This window comes from Scyliorhinus canicula, chromosome 1 (assembly GCF_902713615.1).
Source record: "Scyliorhinus canicula chromosome 1, sScyCan1.1, whole genome shotgun sequence".
In the NCBI taxonomy this organism is placed as follows: Eukaryota; Metazoa; Chordata; class Chondrichthyes; order Carcharhiniformes; family Scyliorhinidae; genus Scyliorhinus; species Scyliorhinus canicula.
Genome location: NC_052146.1, coordinates 268,982,583 through 268,999,564, shown reverse-complemented (window position 1 = coordinate 268,999,564; position 16,982 = coordinate 268,982,583).

Here is a 16,982-nt window from a genome sequence, read left to right as displayed (position 1 = left end):
CTTCACGACAGGCCCCTGCTCCCGCTTCCCAACCACCGTGGGGTGGGGGGGTTGGTTAGAGGAGGAGGTAGGGTGGGAAACACTCACGAAGTGTTTCGGGTTTAACTGTCACTTGCCAACAGCCTCTCCACAAACCACCTTCAACTTAGGCTGACCGCACTGCACGTATGCAAATTCCCCCAGAACAGCTGGTCAGTAGCTCTGCTCTGCTGCCCTCTGTTGGATGCTGGTCTTCACTCAAACTCCTTGGGTCTCCTTCGCCGGTTCCCCTTCAACTTAGGCTGACCGCACTGCACGTATGCAAATTCCCCCAGAACAGCTGATCAGTAGCTCTGCTCTGCTGCCCTCTGCAGTGATACCACTGTTTAAAAAAGGAGGTCGGCAAGAGCGGGTAATTATAGGCCAGTGAGCTTAACTTCGGTAGCAGGGAAGATGCTGGAATCTATCTCAAAGGAAGAAATACCGAGGCATCTGGATAGAAATTGTCCCATTGGGCAGACGAAGCATGGGTTCATAAAGGGCAGGTCGTGCCTAACTAATTTAGTGAAATTGTTTGAGGACATTACCAGTGCAGTAGATAACGGGGAGCCAATGGATGTGGTATATCTGGATTTCCAGAAAGCCTTTGACAAGGTGCCACACAAAAGTTTGCTGCATAAGATAAAGATGCATGGCATTAAGGGTAAAGTAGTAGCATGGATAGAGGATTGGTTAATTAATAGAAAGCAAAGTGTGGGGATTAATGGGTGTTTCTCTGGTTGGCAATCAGTAGCTAGTGGTGTCCCTCAGGGATCTGTATTGGGCCCACAATTGTTCACAATTTAAATAGATGATTTGGAGTTGGGGACCAAGGGCAATGTGTCCAAGTTTGCAGATGACACTAAGATGAGCGGTAAAGTGAAAAGTGCAGAGGATACTGGAAGTCTGCAGAGGGATTTGGATAGGTTAAGTGAATGGGCTAGGGTCTGGCAGATGGAATACAATGTTGACAAATGTGAGGTTATCCATTTTGGTAGGAATAACAGCAAATGGGATTATTATTTAAATGATAAAATATTAAAGCATGCTGCTGTGCAGAGACCTGGGTGTGTTAGTGCATGAGTCACAGAAAGTTGGTTTACAGGTGCAACAGGTGATGAAGAAGGCAAATGGAATGTTGTCCTTTATTGCTAGAGCGATGGAGTTTAAGACTAGGGAGGTTATGCTACAACTGTATAAGGTGTTAGTGAGGCCACACCTGGAGTATTGTGTTCAGTTTTGGTCTCCTTACTTGAGAAAGGATGTGCTGGCACTGGAGGGTGTGCAGAGGAGATTCACTAGGTTAATCACAGAGCTGAAGGGGTTGGATTACGAAGAGAGGTTGAGTAGACTGGGACTGTACTCATTGGAATTTAGAAGGATGAGGGGGATCTTATAGAAACATATAAAATTATGAAGGGAATAGATAGGATAGATGCGGGCAGGTTGTTTCCACTGGTGGGTGAAAGCAGAACTAGAGGGCATAGCCTCAAAATAAGGGGAAGTAGATTTAGGGCTGAGTTTAGGAGGAACGTCTTCACCCAAAGGTTGTGCATCTATGGAATTCCTTGCCCAGTGAAGCAGTTGAGGCTCCTTCATTAAATGTTTTTAAGGTAAAGATAGATAGTTTTTTGAAGAATAAAGGGTTAAAGATTATGGTGTTCGGGCCGGAAAGTGGAGCTGAGTCCACAAAAGATCTGCCATGATCTCATTGAATGGCGGAGGAAGCTCAAGGTCCCGGGCAACCCAAAAGATGTGCAGGGTAGGAGGATTGGCCACGCTAGATTGCCCCTTAATTGGAAAAAATGAATTGTGTGCTCTAAATTTATTTTAAATAACGTTGGATTGGATATCCCAAGAGGCTTCGGGTGAAAGGATTTGAATACCGATTATTAAGTGCAGCAAATTAGGAGAGATGATAGAAGCAGCTTTGCTTTGGGCTTTAAAGGTGGTCAGAGATGTAGCACTGTACAGGGTTTTAGAGAGAGAACAGTCATGATTTATAACTGGAAATCTGTTCTCCTAGATGTTCTTTCATGCTCTGAATCTCAAATTGAATAAAACTTTTAACCGGCGCTTAAAGCAAAGGTGGAATGTATTTTTAAAGTATTATTTCCAAACATAAGTCTTATATATGCTCACATTTGCTCATTGAGGTGCTATTGATCCTGAATTAATAAATATATGGAGTAAGCAAATATCTGGTACTCTAAAATTAAAAATGCACATGAATTTTCAGACTATTTTTCATCACTAATCCTGCCCATTCTATTTCGCATACTGCGACGCCACCATCTGGATTTTATTTGTTAGCTCATCCTGTTATTTCCAAATCATTTGATAAAGAAGATTATCCCTAACTTAAAATTCCATTTGTTTAGCATTCCTTGGGCGAGACTCTCAGATTGGGAAACCATTGTGTTGCGGCCGGGTCGGAATTGGGAGTGTTCCCCCTTTCCATTGGGGGTGTTGTTCCAGAGCCATTCAGAGCATGCTAACAGGCCGGCACTCTGCCCACGAGAAACTAATGCAATTCCAACCAACACCGGCATCAGATTCGCTGGGGTCGGGATTGGCACTGGAGAGCTTGACAAGCTGGAGCTGCATATAAACACCCCATTCCCCACACACTCTCATTCCAGCCAGGAGGTTGGCACAAAGGAGAGTGGCCCCGGCGTTTGCGGATGCGGAGCTAGAAACGGTGCAGTATGCTATGGAGGTGAGGCAGCATACCAACCTCCCGAGGGTGGGAAGGAGGCTACCACCCGCAGGAATCAGCGGAGCCTGGGTGGATGCGGAGAGCGCCGTAGGCCCCACCATGAGAATCTGCCTGCAGACACTGTTGCTAAGTTTACAGATGATACAAAGATCTGTAGAGGGACAGGTAGTATTGAGGCAGCAAGGAGGCTGCAGAAGGACTTGGACAAGCTCGGAGAGTGGGAAATGAAGTGGCAAATGAAATACAATGTGGAAAAGTGTGAGGTTATGCACTTGGAAGGAGGAATCTAAGCATAAACTATTTTATAAATGGGGAAATGCTTCGGAAAGCAGACGCAAAAAGGGACTTGAGAGTCCTTGTTCACGATTCTCTTAAGGTTAATGTGCAGGTTCAGTCGGCAGTTAAGAAGGCAAATGCAATGTTAGCATTAATGTCAAGAGGGCTAGAATAAGGGCAGCATGGTGGCCTAGTGGTTAGCACAACTGCCTCACGGCGCTGAGGTCCCAGGTTCGATCCCGGCTCTGGGTCACTTTCCGTGTGGAGTTTGCACATTCTCCTCGTGTCTGCGTGGGTTTCGCCCCAGAACCCAAAAATGTGCAGAGCAGGTGGATTGGCCACACTAAATTGCCCCTTAATTGGAAAAAATAATTGGGTAATCTAAAAAAAAATTTTAAAAAGAGGGCTAGAATACAAGACCAGGGATTGGATTGGCTTAGTGAACTTAAAGACAGTGAGGGATGAGCATATTGTGGTTGCTTTTCAAGTGTGGTATTTTAGTTTAAGTGGTGGGGGGGGGGGGGGGGGGGGGGGGGGGTTGTGGACAATGGCTCTTTCAGAGGCTCTGAAGTTTTTGGGGGTGGAGACAGTCACACACAGTACCTTACGGATAGAGACTAAAAGCAGACTGTTAGATTTGGCAAAAACATTGCAGTTCACATCACATGACAAAATGCAAAAAGGTGAGTTAATTATGGCAGTGGCTAAGCATTTTAAATTGCCTGAGATACAGTTTGACTCATTGGAAACGGCAACAATTCAGTTACAACTAAAACAAATGAAACATGAGAAATAATTAAAGCGGCTTGAATACGAAAGAGATAGAGAGGACAAAGAAAAGGAGAGAGAAGAAAGGAGAAAAGAAAGAATAGCCCTAGCAGAACAAAAAGAAAGAGAAAGGGAGATACAGATCAGGGAAAAAGATAAAGAGGAAGAGTTTGAACTTCAGAAAATGGTCATGAAATAAGACAGTGAATTAAAATTGGCAGACGTAAAGGGAAACATACAGTTGGACGATAGTGATGAGGATAGTGAGATAGAGCGTCATAGTCAAAGGCTTGGTGGGGATCTATTGAAATATGTCCGAGCATTGCGAAGGTTTGATGAGAAGGAGGTGGAAGCCTTTTTCATTTCATTGGAGAAGGTAGCTAAACAAATGAAATTGCCACAGGACATGTGGATATTACTGATTCAAACAAAGCTGGTAAGATTAGGGCCAATCAAGGATAGTAGTGGAAAGTTGTGTGTGGAATCAGAGGAGATAGGGGAAGCATTAAATGGATATTTTTCATCAGTGTTTACACTGGAGAAAGACAATGTTGTCGAGGAGAACACTCAGGTTCAGTCGACCAGGCTAGATGGAATTGAAGTTCAAAAGGAGGAGGTGTTAGCAATTTTAGAAAATGTCAAAATAGATGACAGGAATAGTGCCGGAAGACTGGAGGATAGCAAATGTTGTCCCCTTGTTCAAGAAGGAGAGTAGAGAGTAGAGACAACCCTGGTAATTATAGACCTGTGAGCCTTACTTCGGTTGTGGGTAAAATGTTGGAAAAGGTTATAAGAGATAGGGTTTATAATCATCTTGAAAAGAACAAGTTGATTAGCGATACTCAACACGGTTTTGTGAAGGGTAGGTCATGTCTCACAAACCTTATTGAGTTCTTTGAGAAGGTGACCAAACAGGTGGATCAGGGTAAAGTTGATGTGGTGTATATGGATTTCAGTAAAGCGTTTGATAAGGTTCCCCACGGTAGGCTATTGCAGAAAATAAGGAAGTATGGAATTGAAGGTGATTTAGCGGTTTGGATCTGTAATTGGCTAGCTGAAAGAAGACAGAGGGTGGTGGTTGATGGCAAATGTTCATCCTGGAGTTCAGTTACTAGTGGTGTACCGCAAGGATCTGTTTTGGGGCCACTGCTGTTTGTCATTTTTATAAATGACCTGGAAGAGGGTGTAGAAGGATGGGTTAGTAAATTTGCAGATGACACGAAGGTCGGTGGAGTTGTGGATAGTGCTGAAGGATGTTATAGTATACAGAGGGACATAGATAAGCTGCAGAGCTGGGCTGAGAGGTGGCAGATGGAGTTTAATGCGGAAAAGTGTGAGGTGGTTCACTTTGGAAGGAGTAACAGGAATGCAGAGTACTGGGCTAATGGCAAGATTCTTGGTAGTGTAGATGAACAGAGAGATCTCGGCATCCAGGTACATAAATCCCTGAAAGTTGCCCTTAAAGTTGGCGAGTCTACTACTATTGCAGGCAGGGCGTTCCACACCCCTACTACTCTCTGAGTAAAGAAACTGCCTCTGACATCTGTCCTGAAAGTTGCCACCCAGGTTAATAGGGCTGTTAAGAAGGCATATGGTGTGCTAGCATTTATAAGCAGGGGGATTGAGTTTCGGAACCACAAGGTCATGCTGCAGCTGTACATAACTCTGGTGCGGCCACACCTGGAGTACTGCGTGCAGTTCTGGTCACCACATTATAGGAAGGATGTGGAAGCTTTGGAAAGGGTTCAGAGGAGATTTACTAGGATGTTGCCTGGTATGGAGGGAAGGTCTTACGAGGAAAGGCTCAGGGAATTGAGGTTGTTTTCGTTAGAGAGGAGAAGGCTAAGAGGTGACTTAATAGAGACATATAAGATAGTCAGAGGGTTAGATAGGGTGGACAGTGAGAGTCTTTTTCCTCGGATGGTGATGACCAACACGAGGGGACATAGCTTTAAATTGAGGGGTGATAGATATAGGACAGATGTCAGAGGCAGTTTCTTTACTCAGAGAGTAGTAGGGGTGTGGAACGCCCTGCCTGCAATAGTAGTAGACTCGCCAACTTTAAGGGCATTTAAGTGGTCACTGGATAGACATATGGATGAAAATGGAATAGTGTAGGTCAGATAGGCTTCAGATGGTTTCACAGGTCGGCGCAACATCGAGGGCCGAAGGGCCCGTACTGCGCTGTAGTGTTCTATGTTCTATGTTCTATGTAGGGCTAGTGAACTGTTTGCATCACTACCAGAGGAGGATTCTAGGACGTATGAGGAGGTGAAAAAATCCATCTTGGGTGCATACGAACTAGTGCCTGAAGCCTACAGACAAAGGTTTAGAAAGCTAAGGACAGAATTTGATCAAACATACATGGAGTTTGAAAGGCGCAAACAGAGTAATTTTGATAGGTGGATAAGGGCTTTGAAAATAGCCCAAACGTATGAAGCTCTCAGAGAAATTATACTTTTGGAAGAGTTTAAAAATTCAATTCCTGATGTAGTAAGAACTCATGTGGACGAATTCATAAGGGTTCAAACTGCAAGATTAGCAGTAGAAATGGCAGGTGATTATGAATTAGTTCCTAAATCAAAGCTTGGATTCCGACATCAGTGTCAGCCTGTGAAGGATAGCAATTGGGGACTTGAAAAATACTCAAGTGGTAGAGGCAAAGGTGAACTGATGGAAGATAATAAGGAGAGTGTACCTCAGACTAAAAAAAAAATCCAGACGGGTGGAAAAGAAATGAAAAGTTTCAAATGTTTTCACTGTAATAAACTAGGCCATGTAAAGTCAGTGTTGGTGGTTGAAGAAAAGCACTTGGAAGGCTGATGTGGTAAAACAGGATAAGACAGTGGGGTTTGTTAAAGTGGTAAAGGAAAACCCAAGTGAAGTAAAGGAGGTGCAAAAGATTATACAGCATGATCAAGAGGTGATTGATAAGAAGGTCCCAGATCTCTTTAAAAAAATTACTTGTGTGGGTAAAGTTTACTCATGTGTATAAGGAGAAGCAGGTAAAGAAGTCATAATTTTAAGATATACGGGAGCTAGTCAATCTTTAATGGTAAGAGATGAGGAGTTATGTAGCTTGGGAAGAATATTGCCTGAAAAGGTGGTAATATGTGGAATTCAGTGTGAGAGGAGTAGTGTTCCATTATATAAGGTAAGATTGGAAAGTCCAGTGAAGAGTGGTGAAGAGGTAGTAGGAGTAATAGAGAAACTATCTTGTCCATGAATACAGTTTATCTTGGGTAATGATATAGCTGGATCGCAGGTGGAAGTGATGCCGACTGTGGTTGATAAGCCAGTGGAAAATCAGACAACTGTGTTGAAGTGTTGAAGGTATAAATATCCTGGGATTTTTCCGGATTGTATAGTAACAAGGTCGCAAAGTCACAGGTTGAGACAAGAGGTGAAATCAAAGAGTGAAGATGACGTTGAAGTGCCATTATCAGAATGATTTTTGATCAGATGGTTGAAAAAGAACAAGAACAGGTGGAGGATGAAGCGGATATTTTTAGTTCAGGAAATTTGGCAGAGTTACAACAGAAAGATATAGAAATAAAGCGGATGTATCAGAAAGCATATACAGAAGAGGAATCTGAGTGTATACCAGAGTGTTATTCCTATAAAAAAGTGATGTCTTGATGAGAAAATAGAGACCTTTACAAATGTAGGTGGATGAAAAGTGGGCAGACGTTCATCAAGTAGTATTGCCGGTAGGGTATACAAAGGAGGTGTTGCGAGTTGCACTTGAGGTACCAGTGGGAGGTCATTTGAGAATAAGGAAAACTCGAGCTAAAATCCAAAAACATTTTTATTGGCTTGGATTACATAAAGATGTAGTTAAATTTTGTTGATCATGTCACGCATGTCAAATGATAGGGTAACCTCAAGCAGTGATTAAAACCAGCGCCCTTAATACCCATTCTAGCATTTGAGGAACCTTTTACAAGGGTCCTAATTGATTGTGTAGGACCGCTTCCTAAAATGAAAAGTGGGAATCAATATATTTTGACTATAATGGATGTGTCTACTAGGTTTCCAAAGGCCATTCCAGTACGTAATATTACAGCTAAAAAGATTGTGGAGGAGTTACTTAAATTCTTTACTAGATATGGACTACCCACAGAAATACAATTGGATAAAGGGTCGAATTTTACCTCAAGGTTATTCAAAATGTTACGGCTAGCTTAGGAATAAAACAATTTAAGTTAACTGCGTACCATCCCGAATTGCAGGGAGCATTAGAAAGGTGGCATCAGACATTAAAGACAATGTTGAGGGCTTATTGTCACGATTATCCAGAGGATTGGGATAAAGGAATTCCATTTGTACTGTTTGCAATTAGGGCTGCACCTAATGAGTCAACCAAATTCAGTCCTTTTGAACTAATTTTTGGTCATGAGGTAAGAGGACCACTTAAATTGATTAAGGAAAAATTGGTGAGTGAGAAATCGTAAATTACATTATTGGATTGTGTGTCAAATTTTAGGGAACGATTAAATAGTGCAGGTGAATTGGGTAGATAACATTTAAAAGTTACACAGCATGTGATGAAACGGGGAGCGGAGAAAAAAATCCAAAGTTCATAGTTCCAGTGGAGATAACGTTTTAGTATTGTGACCAGTGGTAGGTGAACTTTAAAAAGCAAGGTTTTGTGGACCTTATCAGATTGAAAGGAAATTAAGTTAGGTGAATTATGTGGTAAAAATGCCAGATAGAAGGAAGACTCACCGAGTGTGTCATGTGATTATGCTTAAAATGTACTTTGAAAGGGAAGGAGAGAAAAAGGAGGAGGTTTTAATGATTCTAACTGAAAGCGATGAACTAAATCCAGGTGACTGTGAATTTGATATACCTCAAATTAAATTGGAAAATGAGGATGTTCTGAAAAATTGGGATAAATTGTTGAGTTACCTTCCAGAGGAATAACGGATTGACCTGAAAGAATTATTGATGTCACATGAGCAAGTTTGTAGAGATAAAGTGGGAAGTACTAAAAAGTCCAAGTCACTTTCCATGGCCATACAAATGGGCAAGATTGAATTGACAAAAGGGGTGTGAAGACAACAGTTATTCAGTTATTGAGGAGTTTACAATACTTTTGGCACAAAGGGAAGTAATGCGATTTCTTGGCATGAGTGGATTTGATCGATCATTAGTGCCAAATGTTTGTAGCATGGTTGCTCCACTGACGGACTTGCTGAAGAAACGTCGAAAATTTCAGTGGACAGCGGAGTTTCAACAGGCATTTGACTGCCTGAAAGCTGTGATAACCAATGCTCCTGTGTTGGAGAATTACAAGGGACTCTGTGATCAGGTTGAACTAAAGTATCTGACTTTAAAGAGACATGCTGAGGCATAGAGAAATGGATGGATCATGCAGAGACCTTCTTGTTCAAAGAGTCTGTCAATCACGAGGGATTCCAGTTGGAGGAAGAATAAAAATGGACTATATTATTATACCTGTTTGCATGTGTTGTTTTTTGAAACGAAAAAATATATTTACTGTTTGCATTTCTTAAAGGATAGTGAAAAGGCAAAAAATGAAGCCATCTTGACGTTGATGGGTTTTTTTTTCCTTGGGGGAGGTGTCATGAGAATGTCACTTTAAGAAATGTTTGGCTGCTTATGTTACTGCAGTGATGTCAGAGTGTGGGTGGAGCTGAGCTTTGTCTCTGCTTTTTAGTTTCACTTTAAGAAAAGCTTGGGTGTGTCTGTGTTTTTTTGGTTTTGTTTCAGTGTCAGAGCTGACGCTAGACAAAGCAGGTGTGCTGTTGTTCTCTCTGCCATGAAAAGACTATCTCTTGATCATTTGGTGAATTCAGAATTATAAATGTTCTCAGTAGAGATTTTATACCTGATGTATTTCTGTTAAAAGGCGTTTCTTTTGTCTTCTGGATGTTGTTTGGGAATTTATTAAGGATTACCTAGGGTCGTATTCTTTGGGGGTTGTATTTTAATTAATTGTTGTTAAGATGTTCACTATATGTTTTAAAAAGGTTAACTTGAGTTCATAGATGTTTTGCTTTAAAAATTACTTTTCCATTTCTGCGCACAGAGCGAAGATGCTCAGCAAAGCGATCACCCAGTCTGCATTTGGTCTCTCCGATATAGGGGAGACCACATTGGGAGCATCGAATGCAGTAGACCAAATTGGAAGAGATGCAAATGAAATGTTGCTTAACCTGGAATTAACATTCCAGGCCCACCTGCATCTCTTCTGTGGCTATGACTCATCTTTCATTCTCACTCCACTGTATAAATATTTCCCACTTTCTCTGTCTGTTAGCTTTGACAAAGAGTCATCGGACTCGAAACGTTAGCTCTTTTCTCTCCCTACAGATGCTGCCAGACTTGCTGAGATTTTCCAGCAATTTCCCTTTCGGTCTAACAAGAGCTGCAGCTGGACACACGTCTTCTGTGTAAAGGGGGCAGGGTCAGCGGACGTGTCCCTGAATTCCCACATCGTACACGAGGAGCATGGCACAGGTCAAAGGCAGCAGACACATGGGAACAATGCCGACACACCAACTCGATTTGAAATTATGGCTGGAATTCTCCAGTCGTTGGGATTCTCTTTTCCCGCTGGCAGCCCGTGGGTTTCCCAGCCGTGTGGTGTGATTTCAAAGGAAAATCCCATTGGCGAGCGACGGGAAGAGATAATTCCGCCACTAGCAAACTGCGAGCCGCGGAGGAACACACAGCTGGGGATCGGAGAACCCCGCCCTATATTGTCATTCCTTCACTGTGGCTTGATCAGAATTATCTTCCTGACAGCACAGTGGGTGTACCGAGACCACATGGACTGCAGCGTTTCAAAAAGGCGGCTCACTACCACCTTCTGAAGGGCAATTAGGGGTGGGCTATAAACGCTGGCCGAGCCAGTGATGCCCACATCTCAAGAACTAATAAAAAATATAAATACGTCCTGGCATGCATCAAGCATAAATCATGTTCTGCTGGCTGAACGCTGCATTCTACAATTATCAATCTGAAGGGAAATTTGCAAGATAACTGACTGAAAGCTAAAATCCTCGAGACCATCTGCAGCCTCTCACTGCACTGACCTGATTGGAGCGCAGTGAGGGGGCTTTCGCTGCAAAGAAATGGGAAATGTTTTGTTTATTCCCAAAACAATGAGTATAATCCCATCTCATTCCTTCCAGTTAATGTAGAGATAATTGTACACCCACGAAATACAATAGCACGGCGGAGTTGCTGTACAATTGAATAAATGGCGATAGGTAAAAGTGGGGAAAAAATACCTCTGCCGGGAATCTAAAGTCAAAACATACACTACTGGAAAGGTCAACATCTTGAGAATGGTTTTGGGTTGGGGAAGGTGCACACAAGCAGACCGGTCGCTCTGACCGACACTGGAAAAGGGTCACTCTCAGAGCAAGCTTACTCTTTTTCGAAGTCAAGCTGAAAGGAACATTCAATTCGGAAGGTGATAATCAGATATTATTGAGGTATCAGAATGGCACCTTGGTGTTATAATGAATGTTAACTTCAGAATTCCTGAGATAACAAAAGTAAATCACAACTTCAGGCGAGGACAGCCTCGTCACCCTGTTCAATAGATAACGGGGAGCCAATGGATGTGGTATATCTGGATTTCCAGAAAGCCATTGACAAGGTGCCACACAAAAGGTTGCTGCATAAGATAAAGATGCATGGTATTAAGGGTAAAGTAGTAGCATGGATAGAGGATTGGTTAATTAATAGAAAGCAAAGAGTGGGGATTAATGGGTGTTTCTCTGGTTGGCAATCAGTAGCTAGTGGTGTCCCTCAGGGATCCGTGTTGGGCCCACAATTGTTCACAATTTACATAGATGATTTGGAGTTGGGGACCAAGGGCAATGTGTCCAAGTTTGCAGATGACACTAAGATTAGTGGTAAAGCGAAAAGTGCAGAGGATACTGGAAGTCTGCAGAGGGATTTGGATAGGTTAAGTGAATGGGCTAGGGTCTGGCAGATGGAATACAATGTTGACAAATGTGAGGTTATCCATTTTGGTAGGAATAACAGCAAACGGGATTATTATTTAAACGATAAAATATTAAAGCATGCCGCTGTGCAGAGAGACCTGGGTGTGCTAGTGCATGAGTCACAGAAAGTTGGTTTACAGGTGCAACAGGTGATTAAGAAGGCAAATGGAATTTTGTCCTTCATTACTAGAGGGATGGAGTTTAAGACTAGGGAGGTTATGCTGCAATTGTATAAGGTGTTAGTGAGGCCACAGCTGGAGTATTGTGCTCAGTTTTGGTCTCCTTACTTGAGAAAGGACATACTGGCACTGGAGGGTGTGCAGAGGAGATTCACTAGGTTAATCCCAGAGCTGAAGGGGTTGGATTATGAGGAGAGGTTGAGTAGACTGGGACTATACTCATTGGAATTTAGAAGGATGAGGGGGGATCTTATAGAAACATTTAAAATTATGAAGGGAATAGATAGGATAGATGCGGGCAGGTTGTTTCCACTGGCGGGTGAAAGCAGAACTAGGGGACATAGCCTCAAAATAAGGGGAAGTAGATTTAGGACTGGGTTTAGGAGGAACTTCTTCACCCAAAGGGTTGTGAATCTATGGAATTCCTTGCCCAGTGAAGCAGTTGAGGCTCCTTCATTAAATGTTTTTAAGGTAAAGATAGATAGTTTTTTGAAGAAAAAAGGGATTAAAGGTTATGGTGTTCGGGCCGGAAAGTGGAGCTGAGTCCACAAAAGATCAGCCATGATCTCATTGAATGGCGGAGCAGGCTCGAGGGGCCAGATGGCCTACTCCTGCTCCTAGTTCTTATGTTCTTATGTTCTTATGTTTTCATTAGAATGACGGAGGTTGAGGGGCGACTTGACAGAGGTCTACAAGATTATGAGAGGCATGGATAGTGTGGATGGGCAGGTACTCTTTCCCAGGGTGGAGGGGTCAGTCACTAGAGGGCATAGGTTTAAGGTCTGTGGGGCAATGTTTAGAGGAGATGTGTGAAGCAGGTTTTTTTACATAGAGGGTGGTGAGTGCCGGTAACGTAGTGCCATTGGAGGTTGAGGAAGCAGATACATTAGTGGCGTTCAAAAGGCATCTCGACAAATACATGGATAGGATGGGTATAGAGGGATACGGCACTGGGAAGTACCGAGGGCTTTGGCCAAGGGTGGTACCATGACTGGTCCAGGCTTGGAGGGCCGAAGGGCCTGTTCCTGTGCTGTATTGCTCTTTGCTCTTTTGCTTCCTGTCTGCTAACCAGCTTTCTATCCATCTCAGGACACTAACCAAAATCCCTATGATTCTTATAGCACATTGGGTGTACCTACACTATATGGATTGCAGTGGTTCAAGAAGGCAGCTCATCACCACCTTCTCAAGGGCAATTAGAGATGGGCAATAAGTACTGGCCTAGCCAGCAAAGCCCACATCCCTTTAAAACAAAAATTGTTAAAATACAGTACTATACCTCAAAAACCTTTTTCTCCAATAAATCCGAATCTGGGACGGATCAGGGCCATAGGTGAAGCCCATTGGAGGTGGGAGTGAAGAATTGTGATGCTTCTTTAAATTCTTGAAGTTTTGCTTTGAGAGAGAGTTTCAAGATGGCATCGCCATTTATCGATGAAGAAGGTTTTTTTTTTACACACTTCCTGTGCTTCGGTGTGAATTCCAAAATGGCGATGCTGCTCCAATGAAGAAGGAGAACCCAAATGGCTGCAGAGTCGGAGGGTTGTCAAGGCATTTATCGCTCGGTGACTGCATACTGCGGGTCAGGCGGAGGGGATTTCCATTGGCTGGGAGGCCAAGGAATGGAAAGGTACTCGACTTTATGAAAAAAGTTTTCTTCATCTTCTTATTTTATCTTTGTTCCATTCAAACTCAGGTGCCATGTGGGGAGGGCAGCACGTCAGGGTTCGGGCTGGCTGCCAAAAATAACGTTTCTGACTAATGTGATTAAAGAGAGGATTCAGAGGACTTGTTAGCCTAGAAATTTTAAATAATTTTCTCTCACCTTGGAGGCTGCTGACTACTTGGTTGAAATGCAACTTCCACAGGGGATTCAGTGGAGTCTTCTGCCAGAGTTTAAACTTCTACCTTTTCCTGTTTCCGGGATCTACTGTCTCTGGAGCTCCGCTGGTGAGTTTTCTCAGCGCCCTAGCTTCTGGAGAGAGGTTGCTTCAGTGCATAAAGCGTTGAAGTTTCCCTTTTCTTTTATTCATTTGTATTGCACTGAGGAAGTGGATCTTTTAATCCCTTGCTGTCACCATAATGTATCCGAACAATGCGAGGCTATCCATTTTGGTAGCAAAACCGGGAAGGCACAATTATCTGAATTGACAAAATTAGGAGAGGGGAATGTGCAATGTGTAGTAAGTGTCCTCATACTGTCACTGAAGGAAAGCATTCAGGTACAGCAGGCAGTAGAGAAGGCAAATGGTATGCTCGCCTTCATTGAGAGGATTTGAGTACAGGAGCAGAGATGTCTTGCTGCAATTATATAGGGCCTTGGTGAGGCCACACCTGGAATATTGTGTGTAGTTCTGGTCTCCTTATCTGAGGAAGGATGTTCTTGCCATAGAGCAAGTGCAGTAAAGGTTACCAAAATGTGCAATCGCCATATGTATTGAGTGATACTTGACAAAGATTTAAAATAGTTATGTAGTTCATATAACAATTTGTTTTTCAGCGTTATTTCAGATAATTGTTTGTGCTGTAATGTATTGAACCATTCTGTGTTTGAGAACTTAAAAACTACTTACTCAAATTAATTTACTTTAATCAGCCACTGGTTAAAATGTGAACTTGTTGCTAAAGGCTTCCTACTTCTGATCCTGTTCAATGATTTAATTCTGCAACAGGTTGCCTGCTGCTGCAACTTGACCCTGGCACCGCTCATGTCCCCGGATCTGCAATATTGCTGCTCTCGAGAAATGGTGGAGGTGGAGCAAGAGCACATCTGAGGAAATTCAACTCAGGATTTTTCTTGTATCCTGCCAAGAATTTGAGAAATTTGATATAAGAGCCTCCTTAACTATGGAGCAGAAGGAAAGTCTTAAATGACTTGGGCTATCTGACAATTAAGAATTAGTGTGGAGGAAAATGTGTGTTTCATGCATCTTTAGAATTCTACCTTGAAGCATGCAATGTGGTAACATACAGCAGTTGCAAATTACAAAAGCAATAGATCCTCAATACGCAATTGTGGATTCAATAATCTCATTACTTATGGAGTAAAGGGAGAGACAATGAGATAAGCGAAAGAATAGTTTGGAGCAGAACTTTGCTCACCCATCGTGGCAGGAGCAGGTCGTAAAATGCAGCGAGTCATTCAAATGTCCGCTAACTTCAGCAGGACCATAAAACACCACTGGCATAAAATTCCGCCCAGAATGCTGACATGAAATAGAAAGAGTGAGCTTACTCTGGCAAAGTGATGTTGAAAGGCACCTGGGCTATTTCCACAGAGAAGTGCAGGGAGAGCACGGTTATAATTAGTCCACTAACTAATTTATTTAAATAGGAATTGCATCGAAGAGGACATTGCATTTTGTCAGTCTTCCCTTGAATCTTAGTTACTAGATCTTTATCTGTTTTGCGTATGGACTTGTGGGCTTTGGTAGGATGCTCTTTCCAAGAGCCGGTGCAGACTCGATGGGCCGAATGGCCTCCTTCTGCACTGTAAATTCTATGAAATTCTATGAAATCAAACTCACTCTGACCTGGAATTTACTTCTCTAAATTAGGCAATAAATAGCACTTAGTTGCAGTGTTGCATTCTTCAATTGGTCCAGTAAATCCAAATTCGGTGATGGGGGCCATCCTGCTCTTCATATCCAAAAAGCAAATCTATGTCAGCGTGGTGATAAAGAAGACAACGCACATAAGAACATAAGAACTAGGAGCAGGAGTAGGCCATCTGGCCCCTCGAGCCTGCTCCGCCATTCAATGAGATCATGGCTGATCTTTTGTGGACTCAGCTCCACTTTCCGGCCCGAACACCATAACCCTTAATCCCTTTATTCTTCAAAAAACTATCTATCTTTACCTTAAAAACATGTAATGAAGGAGCCTCAACTGCTTCACTGGGCAAGGAATTCCATAGATTCACAACCCTTTGGGTGAAGAAGTTCCTCCTAAACTCAGTCCTAAATCTACTTCCCCTTATTTTGAGGCTATGTCCCCTAGTTCTGCTGTCACCCGCCAGTGGAAACAACCTGCCCGCATCTATCCTATCTATTCCCTTCATAATTTTAAATGTTTCTATAAGATCCCCCCTCATCCTTCTAAATTCCAACGAGTACAGTCCCAGTCTACTCAACCTCTCCTCATAATCCAACCCCTTCAGCTTTGGGATTAACCTAGTGAATCTCCTCTGCACACCCTCCAGCGCCAGTACGTCCTTTCTCAAGTAAGGAGACCAAAACTGAACACAATACTCCAGGTGTGGCCGCACTAACACCTTATACAATTGCAACATAGCCTCCCTAATGTTAATTGATCAAAATAGTCATCAAATTGATGGTCACGGAACTATGGAAATAGTTTTTGCAGATGGATATAAGAAGTGGCCAAAATGAGCAAGGAACCAAACCTGTCCATAAGTGATTCTTCAGCGCAAAAATTAAATAAATCAAGAAGTCTCTTCACTAAAAATCTGTACGATAAAGCTTGTACATCATCGTTACTGAGGTGAAATACAAGGATATTCTAGACGAAAGAGAAAATGCTGGAAAACTCAGCAAGTCTGGCAGCATCTGCAGGGAGAGAAAAGAGCTAACATTTTGAGTCAGGTGACTCTTAGTCATAAGGATTTATAATTGTTTTATAAGGATATTCTAGACCTAGGTACTTTGAATGTTGACCAGTAATTAATTTGAAATATTTACAAATGAATTCCTTGCTGGACTGCCTCTATTCCAGAACACCATCTGCTTCTTCAGGCGTGGTTGTTTTATTCCTCGATTTTTTCGCTCTACGTCGAACTATCTTTGATCCGCCTCTGCTACTGTCCATCCTTATCAGCATTGTGCTTCTGAGATGCTGACTGATACCTGCCTCACTGTTATCTGTTTGCTACCTATAGCAGCTGACTCTGCTCTGCTCCAAGGGACCATCCAAATCATCTTTGGTGGATAGATTGTACTACCTGCTCAAGTTCCTACTACTGCTACTGTTCTTGCTTTAGTGTTCTCTTCGCTTGCCTCCCTACAACTAATCAGA